Below are 12567 nucleotides of genomic sequence, written 5' to 3' on the forward strand. Positions count from 1 at the left end.
TAGTAGACAGGGAATTATATGATGGGACATTTATATATGACAAATAAGACTTGTTTGCACTGCTGTTGACATGGCTTTCAATCGTGTATGCATATATTATGCATTATTATATTATTATAGTTATCTTCTATATGCGTGTGTATGTGTGTGTGTGTGTGTGTGTGTGCTTTGCATGTCACGGTTAAAGATATATGTTTGTACACCACATATACATGAGGACATTTAAGTTGAAATACTATCTTTACCACGTGTATCATTATTGTAATCTTTAATCAATCGATTTATGGGATTACTATTAATATTAAGCGCATTCAAGGGATTTTATCCTATTTTGCCCTATACCATATGTTACGTTATGTTATGAATCACACTGGACAATTATTTGAATGAACACTGTGTACTATATTATAGTGATTTTAACTTAAAACCATTAATAACAATGAACAGACTTTCAAAAATGTGAATTGTGTAAATTTAAGTGATTGACATTGATGTTACTGAATATAGTGCCATGGAAGAGCCGGCGTTCAGAATATGCATTACATTACATTTAACCCGATCCCTAAAACCATTAGACAAAGACTGGTGGCAGGAGACATTCTATGTTTAAATACAGAACATCTCCAAAGACTTGCATTTAATGTATCTATACAGTTTGGCTGGACCGGCTGACAGTCTTCTTTATACAAATTCCAGTTAATGACTCTTAATAAAATCACAACTCTAACCTCCTAATCCAAACTTATTAGCACCTTGTACACCTGACACTTATGCTGCTAGTAAAGCAATGCACCATAAATGTACCTTGCCAAGCAGACATTAAAAAAAAATTGGAGATATAGGCCCAATTTATTCAAATTGTTCCTTGATGTTGCATAATCAAAACAGACGTTTATCCTTCTGCTACAAGTCGTCAATTAAAGTAATAAGACTAAACATATTACTGCTTTCATTCCTATTTTCATTCAGTTGGGATGGTTCAAGACGGATTTCTTGTGGATTTGGCAACTTTTCATCAGGCCTAAAAAAATATTCTTTTTATTAGAAATTTGATGTAAAATAGTAGTAATCAGTAATTAATATAATTCGTAAAAATTAGATTAAATAGCATAAGTAGATACCTAGTGGCTCCAATAGTGTTCAAGATAAAAATCAAGAATTATATCCCATTATTATTATTAAACATGGAATATTTTAACAGAGGAAACTAACATATACCAGAGTTTGACTTTAAAAATATAATTTTTAAGAAATAAATCCATCATTTTAGACAGCATTTTTTATATTCGTCCCTGTCCTGAACCTTATTATACGTGCTTTGTACGTTGTGAAACTGTATTTTATGTGATTTTAAGAAATTATATAAAGATTGGTTGTGTCTTTAGATCTTAGGGGAAACAGTGATAAATTACTGCTTATAATTATCATTTATGTAAATAGGATCATGTATCTCATAGTGGTTTTTCCTACCTTATATTGTCGACCAATCCATCAACAATTCAACAATTTCAGATTAGCAATTATTACTTTCAGCATTGTCAATCAGCATTGGATCCCGAGAATGCAAAATAAAGCTTGTTCACATCTGACAGATTTTTTATAGAAACTTTCTTACACGACTTATTAAGAGTTGATATGTTTAAAGCAGTATTTAACCGCAAGACTATTCTCAATCAAAAATGTTTTTGGATGTCTCTCTAACTCTAAGCCTGAAATTTGCTAAGCGGATGCAACAGTACAAGGTGATCATAAATAATACAAACACAGATGTTTGATTAAGTAAGGAGCTATAATGCAGAACAAATGACATGTTAAAGAAGAGGGCAGAGAGATGAAGATATGCTTTTCAATTAATGATCTGTTTTATTAGATACCTGATTCCAATTTAGGATCTTTTCTTTGAACCTCAAAGCTGGCAATTTGGAAAGCATTTCTTCCCCCTCATCCTCACTATTTGTTTGTGAGAATGGTGCTGGAACAAACTGTTGATATAAAAGAAATTAAGTTTTTGATTGATTCAAATGTAGAAATGGAAATGTAATGGTGCCTGCCAAGTGATCTGATATTACATGTAATGCTCTATTTAAATACGGTAGCATTAGAACTAGCAAATAATTCACAATTAAAGTGAGAGAATAGGGAGAAGCCTTACCTGAGTTTCTGTAAAGAACTAGGACAGTCACTAATCGTAACAACTTTTATTTTTAAAATAATTATTTTCAAAATGTGTAACTAATAATTCTAATCGTAAGACTGAGTAGCATAACATGTTCAATAGCACTGACTTTATGAGTAATAAGCATTGCATTATTATAGCATTTCATGTGTGAGAAAATAAGTTTTTTGTTTTTTTTAATGGGGTTGAGGTCTGAAATATCTAACATTAAAATACACAGAGACAGCATCAAAAAATGATAAATGAATAAATATTAAATACTCAAGTATAAAAGAATTTGAGAAGCTTTAAAACAAACATAAAAAATACATTTTATCTTAAAACAGTAGACCTAGAATCTACTTTAAAAAGAAACAGAATGTTTTTCTTCAATCTTACATCTGGGTCAATATCTCTGTCAGCAGAGGGAACAGGAGATGAAGAACTGGAGGGCACTTCTTGCTCAGCATCTTTTGTGGAGGAGAATAAAAGTTTAGGATTAATTAATTAAGTACAAAATTAAGAATCAAAATGCCCCTCCTCTAACTTATGTTTATCTTGATTGACATGCACAAAACTTTATAGTTGGTTTTTGTTTCCAAGTTTTCATCTATGTGGACGAATAACGTACATGTCATAATAAGAGTATTAGAATGAGTAAATGTGCATAGTCATCATAGAGCCTACTACTAGCCTAGAGCCTAGAGACTACAATATATATAGACATAAAAATCTTTAGTCTTGAGTCATCTATTATTATTATTATTATTATTATTATTATTATTATTATTATTATTATTATTATTATTATTATTATTTCTATTATTATTATTATTATTATTGTTTGCTGTCTTTTGACTTTGTCTCTCATGTTATCTGTGACAAACAAAACTGGCAAAGAAAAAAAACAACACTGCCTTCTCCTCTATCCTTTAAGACTAGACTAGAGTACAGTGACGGAGAATTGGTCTACATTATCATTCATCTAGATAAATCTAAAGCTTAATTAAGTTCTAGAGATAAAGCATGAGTATCTAACTCCAACATTAATATTCGTTGAATTCAAGTTCAACCAAGCGTTTGCTTCTAGTCAATGCCGCCATGCTGAAATTACTAAATGATGGAATTAAACTGATAAATGACTAGTCAACACACGGACTGACAGACAGTCTACTAGTGACATGAATGGAGAATGCCATGTCAAATACCGCAAATTCTGTGCTACTTTCATTTTCCTTCTTTCCCAATAGTGTTTTCGTTTTCGGTCTTTGATTGTCGTAAAATAAAAGATTCGGTTAATTGTCGTAAAATAGAAATCGCGATGCCATTCCGTAAGCTGAATGAAAAAAAATGTATATCTTGAGATTGAGACCAGAAAACTAACTTCGTCAAATTTCTGGTCGTGGATTTGTTTCCAAAAAATCAATGCGACATAACTATGAACTTGATTAAACACTGATATATCTTTATTAAGTGATTGGAATTCTCTTAAAATTGAAATATAGAAAGTAAAGACACATACCAAAGCAATGCAGGGCTATTTATAGGCATTGCATCATGAGTATCAAAGATGAATGCGTTTGCGTTAGGTCGCCCGAAAAATGGGTGACCTAATCACAAACCTTATGAAAACCTGAGTTAGGTGTCCCAAATGGCTACCTAACGTATTATTTAGTACTCGTGTTTACTTGAAAAAGGCCAAAGGCCGAAACGTCGTTTGTTTTGTGTTATTCCCTTATTTATGAGTTACGTTTACTCCCTTTATATTTCTCTCCAAAAGAAAGATGCCGTGTCGTTGATGTCGGGTGTCCGATGGAGGGGGCTTTCAAAGCCCTTGGAATGTTATTTTCAAGACGTTCTGTTTGATGTGTACCATGTGTGGTCTATGGAGGGTCCGCCTAAATAACTGTAATCCATCATCATTATAAGAATAATATAAGAATTGACAGAACCGTAAGACCAATGAAAATAAGAGACTTGCTTCACCATATTGATTTCTCACGTCACTTGGAAACCCCATCACGAGATATTTATTGCAGTTCGATATTGGGAGGCGTTGATTTATTTTTCGAATAGAGGAAACCAAAGGATGACGCCGTCAAAACAAAAGGATTGGCATCACGTGGTAAAACAATTGCTCCTACGTTACCTTTGATCTCTCACTTTCCATAACAAATTATGGGAAACAAATAATCATAAATATAACTAAAATATATAATAAATATATATATATATATATATATATATATATATATATATATATATATATAAAAAAGAAAAATAAACTCATAAATATTCTCTCACGCATCAAATACTGTCTAGATATTGATGTTTTATTAAGCAAATGGTAAAATTTATTAAAACTTACTGTCGGTCTATTTTAGACCATATTAAAGTTAATTATTCAAAATTGATGCGCTTGTGTGAACAAAATAAGAACTATTTGGACCCTGATTTTTAGAATAATTTTATCATATTATATGATGAAATTAACTGGTATAAAATGTATTTTAAATGTGCATGTTTGAATTTACTAAAAGTGTATTCGAGAATATGGTGAAAAACTATCGAATCTGAAAAAGGCAACTTTTCAGTAGAGACAAAAAACTGTTGAGAATTCAAAATAATCTTTGGATACACGAAAAATGTATTAATCGTGTGTAAAAAGTGGCGAGAAAAACGATGGTGGCCTTTTTGAGACAATACTATAATATTGCTTGGATTATGAGTTGTTAAAGTTACGATAGTTTGGAAATATTTTATTGGAAGCAAGAAATATGATAGTTTGAGAGCGAAAGAACAGAACTAAAACTGTGTAATTCGGAATTAAGAATTTTTGTGTCGTTATCACCGTTTAATACACAAATATATTATGAGTCACGATACCTGAAAGAAGTTCTAAGAGCCATAGGGGTGATTACTGCGGAGTTTATACCAGTATTTGAGGCTAGATTGTATGTATTAGTAGAAGACGCGAATTGTAAAAATGGGTAGTATTACTTTTCTTCTTAAAATTACTTTTCCACTTCTCCTATTATCACCATCATCATCATCATCATCATCATCATCATCATCATCATCATCATCATCATCATCATCATCACCATTTTCTTTTTCTTCTCGTCCTCCTCCCTCTTCTTCTTCTCCTCCTCTTCCTCCTCCTCCTCCTCCTCTTTTATCTTCTTCCTCCCCACCTTCGTCTGAAGTTGATGGTTCTACAGATCCTCGCATTGTGCTCCATATGTTCATGAGTTTTCATGGGCCCGAAGGCACAATGGTTCTCTGGGACTCAGGAAAAAATAGAGAAGGTCAGATAGACGATACTACTGAATACCGAAATCCAGCGAAATCTACCGAAATCCAGCGAAATCTACCGAAATCTACGAAATCCAGCGAAATCTACTGAAATCTACCGAAATCCATCGAAATCCACTCCAGTGGGGAGTGAATCCTATTGTAGGTGGGCACCAGTGGGGAGTGAACCAGATAACGTGTGAGGTGGGCACCAGTTGGGAGAGATCCCAGAACTGTCTATGGTGGACATCAGTGGCGAGTGAACAAGGGACGGTGAGATGTGGACAATGGGAAGTGAACCGAAGGCTGAGGAAGAAGACACCCAGTGGAGAGTTACCCCGTAATACCTCGGGTGGAGAATAGTGGGGACTGAATCTGGGACTGTATGAGGCCGACAACAGAGGTGATTGAACATGGGACTAGGGGAGGTGGACACAAGTGGAGAGTAAACCTGGGATCAAACAAAATGGAAGGACACCAATGAGGAGCAAACCCGGGACTTCAGATGTGGATATAAGTGAATATTGAGTGAACTCGGGGCTATGGGAGGTAGACATCAATGGGGAGTGAAACCAGACCTGTGTGAGGTGGACACCAGTGGGGAGTGCACCCGGAAAAATGGGGATGAGAGGATGAGATACAAGTCGGGTGTCATATGTGGGGTTTGAAGCAGGAACTAGGGGAAGTGGACACAAGTGAGGATTAATACTTGGACTATGGTAGATGCACGCCAGTGGGGAGTGAACCTGAGACTCACTGAAGTAGATAACAGTGGGGAGTGAGTGAATCTAGGGCGATGAGAGGTGGATACCAGTGGGGATTGAACCCGGTACCAGGGGAAGTGGACACAATTGGGAATAAACCTGGGACTGTGAGATATGGACACTACTGGGGACTGCCCCATGAATACGGAATAAGACATCCAGTGGAGAGTGAACGCTAGAGTATCTCCATCGGACACCAGTGAGGATTAAACCTGGAACAATGTGTCTACATTCTGTAATCTTGGCCATTCAACTTCCATAGTCCTGGTCTCGTTCCCCACTGGAGCTCATCTCAGGTAGTCTAGGAATTACTTTTCATTGGAGTCCATATCTCATTTGACCCGGTTTTAAACTCTATTGGTGTATAACTTTTATAGCTCCCCACCAGTGTCCACCGATAAGTGGGTGTTCCGGTTCCTACCCCCTCTAACAGTTCTGGGTTTACTCCTCATTGGTGCCCACATCCATAGTCTCTGTTTAACTCCCCAGATGATCATGATGATGAAGATCATGATGATCATGATGATGATGATGATGATCATGATCATGATGATGATCATGATGATGATGATCATGATGATGATCATGATGATGATGATGATCATATGATCATGAGGAGTATAAATATCTCGGTATACTTGTCAATGAAAAATTAGACCGGACAAATCATTCATGCAAAGTGCTTAATAAGATGAAGACAAGATTATTCATGATGAGGAGACTGTACTCCATAAATGTTGACAAAGCAATTTTATCTTTGTTATATAAATCTTGCATTGTAAGTCTTTTTTGTTTCTTTGTAGCTGCTTGAGGTGGAAATTGTAAAAAAATCTGAAGTAATAAAAATAAATAGAATAATAAAGCATGCTAATCGAATGTTAGGAAATGATGGATGGAACAATATTGAAGATTTTCACAAAGATATTGCTAATGTTAAGATTAACAAAATTCAAAGAGACGAGTTCCACCCTCTGTACAACGAAATCAAAATAAGCCACAGGAGTAACAGACTAATATAATACACATGAAAACCAAAAGACAAAGATATTTTAATTCATTTTTCCCATCAGCAACACGAAACTTTAGGATGATTTTTACTACATGACATTTGAAAGATACTACATTCGCTCTAAAATCTATTTATTTATGCATGTTTATATTGTGTTATATCAACATTATTAATATATTTATATATTCAAATACCATGCTTTATTTTTACTTTGTATCAACATGTGTTGGCTATGTGCAATCCTTCCCAATTTATTTTCAAAATTCTATTTACATTACAAAACCAATATGAAGGTTTGTTTTTATAAGTAGCATCGTATTTTCATCAATTAGTTCTCTCTAAAATCTATTTATTTATGCATGTTTACATTGTGCTATATCAACATTATTAATATATTTATACATTCAAATACCATGCTTTATTTCCACTTTTTATCAACCTGGGTTGCCTATGTGCAATCCTTCACAATCTATTTTCAAAATTCGAGTTACATTACAACTCCATTATTACAACTCTACTCTACTTTCATGTCCGATTTTTATAGCATTGGTTGTAACTGCTGTATATTTTATGAATATTTTATTTTATCTTATTATATTTTATGTTTATTTTTCTTTTAATTAGCTACGTATGTTCATCGATTAGTTCATGACAGTGCATAAATCTCTGCTAATATAACGATGAATGATGATAATTTCCATACAGGATCAATAAAGTATATCTTATCTTATCGTATCTTATCTTATAATAATAATAATAATAATAATAATAATAATAATAATAATATAATAATATAAATTATAATAATAAATTATTATTATTATTATTATTATTATTATTATTATTATTATTATTATTATTATTATTATTATTATATCATCATTATCATTATATTAATTATGAATATGATGATGATAGCTATATATTTGTTATTTAAAGAGAGTAGATAAGTCTATCGTCGTGCTCATAATATTATTTAACGCATACAGCCGAGTCAATCGGGGTTAAAGATAAAGTGAGTAAATGTGATCATGGATAAGGGAACAACACAAAACAAACGACGTTTCGGCCTTTGGCCTTTTTTAAGTAAACACGATATATATAAATTAGGTAGTGGGTTGTATTAAAATCAGTAAGGTAATAATAAAGTTATATTCACACACACACACACACACACAAACACACACACAAACATACACTTTCTCTCTCGCTCTCTCTCTCTTTCTCTCTCTCTCTCACTCTCTCTCTCTCTCTCTCTCTCTCTGTGTGTGTGTGTGTTTATTTTTTCAATACACACACACCCACACACACTCATTTTGCTAACAAAGTCTCACATTAGTGGATATTGAGTTACATATAATTTCAATTAATTTGATTTATAAATAATATATCTGTTGTAGTCTTGCCTGTATTTTTGAAGGTGGAGGAGGACAGCCGCTTCTCTACATATGAGATATGTTTTGCGGTGGAAAAGTCGGGAGGGGATGGATCCCTCATAGGGGGCCCAAAGGATAGGGCGGTTGTGGAGGATTTATCCCTCCAACAATGAAGCCATGGTAAGGATGCTGACCAGAGGGATAGTCCTAAGAGGAAGAAAAATGGATTTAAATGGGAGGAACCCATTTATACTCGTGGATGACGACGGAAAGGAGATCGCTGTCACCAAACTGTTCATTGGAGGAATTCCAACCTCATTCTCAAACGAAGAGATTGAAAAAAAGATCAAGTTGTTAGGATTCAGAACATCGAGTAGGATGGTGCTGGAGCCGGTAAGGGACCCGCAAGGTAAAATGATGGCATGGGTGACAGGGAGAAGGATTGTGTGGATTCATACCCTTACTGCCCCAACTACAACAGTTATAGAAAGCGATTGTCCCAATGGAACATACATTGAAAAGAATAAAGGGTTCGAGTTGATGTCTCAGCCAATGCATCTGGAGGAAAAAGAAGTGGAAACGGAGGATGATATAGTAGAAAACTATGAGAGGGAGGAGGAGTTGGAAAGGAGTCGAGAGAAGAATGGAGGAGAAAGAGAGGAGACGGAAAGAGGAAGAAGAGAAGGATGTGAGGATGGAGGATGAGGAAGAAGTAGAGGAGAGAAAGGGAGAGAGAAAAGGGAGGAGAGAAGGAAGAAGACAAAGAGTGGAGAGATTAGGGAGGTGGGAGATAAGGACAAAAGAAAACCACATGATAGAATTAATGGACGGGGAGGAGAGGAAATAAGAAAAGATATGGAAGTGGTAAAAGAAGGAAATGGAAAGAAGAAGCGAGGTACTGATGAACAGGTAAGAGAGATGCCAGAAGGTGAGATTGGTGGAAAAGGAAAATCAAATGAAGTAATGGAAGAGGATAAGGAAAAAGAAAGGAGAGATCGAAAAGAAAAAACAAAAGATAGAGACAGAAAGAGAAAGAGAAGAAAAAAGAGAGAGGGGGAGACAAGTTGTGAGGGAGGCAAAAATAAAAAAGTTTAAAACAATGGAGGATTATGTTATGACCAGACCTTCTAGTAGAAAGAGGGTAGGGTCACCAGAAGAGGAAGGAAAAAGAGGTCGCCCAAAACTATCTGAATAAAAATGGTGGTAAAAAGAGATTGTAGTAACAGTAATGTAATAATGCTAAAATATAAAATATTATTAATTTTAAAATACGTCAATTAAAATGAATCCAAACAATTTTAGCACTGTTTTTTTTTTTCAGATGGGGGTTTAGAATATTTAAGTATCCTTTCACTAAATGTTTGTGGATTAAGAAACAGGAAAAAAAGGAATGCATTTTTTTTAAAATATCAAGCAAAATAAAATAGACATAGTAGGATTTAATGAAACACATTTATTGGAGGAGGATTCAAATTTAGTTGAATAGGAATGGCGTGGGAAAATTATCTTATCTCCGGGGTATATAAAAATAAAGGACACTTGTGTCTGATTTCAAATCGATTAAACGATAAAGTAGAAATGAAAACATTGTACAAAGACTCCAGAACATTATTGATAAAATTAAATACATACAATAACAAAGATAGGGGTATTTTAATAGCTAATGTTTATCCTCCATGTATTTAAAAAAATATTTCTTTTCTCCTTTATGTCGTTCAATTTGTTGGCATATGCTTTTATAGCAAAAGTAAAGATACAGATATATGTGAATGCAAAAATAGACACATTTTATCTAGATGCACAATCGACATGGGGATTTGGACTCAACAACCTTTTTATTATTATTATTATTATTATTATTATTATTATTATTATTATTATTATTATTATTATTATTATTATTATTATATTATTATTATTATTATTATTATTATTATTATTATTATTATTATTATTGTGTTGTTGTTGTTGTTGTTGTTGTTATTATTATTATTATTATCATCATCATCATCATTATATTAATTATGAATATGATGATGATAGCGTATATATTTGTTATTTAAAGAGAGTAGATAAGTCTATCGTCGTGCTCATAATATTATTTAACGCATACAGCCGAGTCAATTGGGGTTAAAGATAAAGTGAGTAAATGTGATCATGGATAAGGGAACAACACAAAACAAACGACGTTTCGGCCTTTGGCCTTTTTTAAGTAAACACGATATATATAAATTAGGTAGTGGGTTGTATTAAAATCAGTAAGGTAATAATAAAGTTATATTCACACTCACACACACACACACACACAAACACACACACACACACATACACTTTCTCTCTCGCTCTCTCTCTCTCTCTTTCTCTCTCTCTCTCACTCTCTCTCTCTCTCTGTGTGTGTGTGTGTTTATTTTTTCAATACACACACACCACACACACTCATTTTGCTAACAAAGTCTCACATTAGTGGATATTGAGTTACATATAATTTCAATTAATTTGATTTATAAATAATATATCTGTTGTAGTCTTGCCTGTATTTTTGAAGGTGGAGGAGGACAGCCGCTTCTCTACATATGAGATATGTTTTGCGGCGGAGAAGTCGGGAGGGGATGGATCCCTCATAGGGGGCCCAAAGGATAGGGCGGTTGTGGAGGATTTATCCTTCCAACAATGAAGCCATGGTAAGGATGCTGACCAGAGGGATAGTCCTAAGAGGAAGAAAAATGGATTTAAATGGGAGGAACCCATTTATACTCGTGGATGACGACGGAAAGGAGATCGCTGTCACCAAACTGTTCATTGGAGGAATTCCAATCTCATTCTCAAACGAAGAGATTGAAAACAAGATCAAGTTGTTAGGATTCAGAACATCGAGTAGGATGGTGCTGGAGCCGGTAAGGGACCCGCAAGGTAAAATGATGGCATGGGTGACAGGGAGAAGGATTGTGAGGATTCATACCCCTACTGCCCCAACTACAACAGTTATAGAAAGCGATTGTCCCAATGGAACACACATTGAAAAGAATAAAGGGTTCGAGTTGATGTCTCAGCCAATGCATCTGGAGGAAAAAGAAGTGGAAACGGAGGATGATATAGTAGAAAACTATGAGAGGGAGGAGGAGTTGGAAAAGGAGTCGGAGGAAGAAATGGAGGAGGAAAGAGAGGAGACGGAAGAGGAAGAATAGAAGGATGTGGAGGATGAGGAAGAAGTAGAGGAGAGAAAGGGAGAGAAAAGGGAGGAGAAAAGGAAGAAGACAAAGAGTGGAGAGATTAGGGAGGTGGGAGATAAGGACAAAAGAAAACCACATGATAGAATTAATGGACGGGGAGGAGAGGAAATAAGAAAAGATATGGAAGTGGTAAAAGAAGGAAATGGAAAGAAGAAGCGAGGTACTGATGAACAGGTAAGAGAGATGCCAGAAGGTGAGATTGGTGGAAAAGGAAAATCAAATGAAGTCATGGAAGAGGATAAGAAAAAAGAAAGGAGAGATCGAAAAGAAAAAACAAAAGATAGAGACAGAAAGAGAAAGAGAAGAAAAAAGAGAGAGGGGGAGACAAGTTGTGAGGGAGGCAAAAATAAAAAAGTTTAAAACAATGGAGGATTATGTTATGACCAGATCTTCTAGTAGAAAGAGGGTAGGGTCACCAGAAGAGGAAGGAAAAAGAGGTCGCCCAAAACTATCTGAATAAAAATGGTGGTAAAAAGAGATTGTAGTAACAGTAATGTAATAATGCTAAAATATAAAATATTATTAATTTTAAAATACGTCAATTAAAATGAATCCAAACAATTTTAGCACAGTTTTTTTTTCAGATGGGGGTTTAGAATATTTAAGTATCCTTTCACTAAATGTTTGTGGATTAAGAAACAGGAAAAAAAGGAATGCAATTTTTTAAAATATCAAGCAAAATAAAATAGACATAGTAGGATTTCATGAAACAATTGGAGGAGGATTCAAACTTAGTTGA

At 34.4% G+C, this 12567-nt stretch overlaps 1 long non-coding RNA gene across 1 annotated transcript; it reads right to left on the bottom strand.

Annotated features, from left to right (window-relative positions):
• Positions 1–1881: 1881 nt before the first annotated feature.
• LOC144975929 (uncharacterized) lies at positions 1882–3406 on the bottom strand. The gene is made up of 3 exons (XR_013645994.1): positions 3364–3406; positions 2555–2625; positions 1882–1982 (listed from the first exon to the last, which is right to left on the bottom strand). It is a non-coding gene; the product is annotated as an uncharacterized LOC144975929 (long non-coding RNA).
• Positions 3407–12567: the final 9161 nt, after the last annotated feature.

Source organism: Berghia stephanieae, chromosome 6 (genome assembly GCF_034508935.2).
Source record: "Berghia stephanieae isolate SIO BIC M18660-M18661 chromosome 6, UCSD_Bste_1.3, whole genome shotgun sequence".
Classification (NCBI taxonomy): Eukaryota; Metazoa; Mollusca; class Gastropoda; order Nudibranchia; family Aeolidiidae; genus Berghia; species Berghia stephanieae.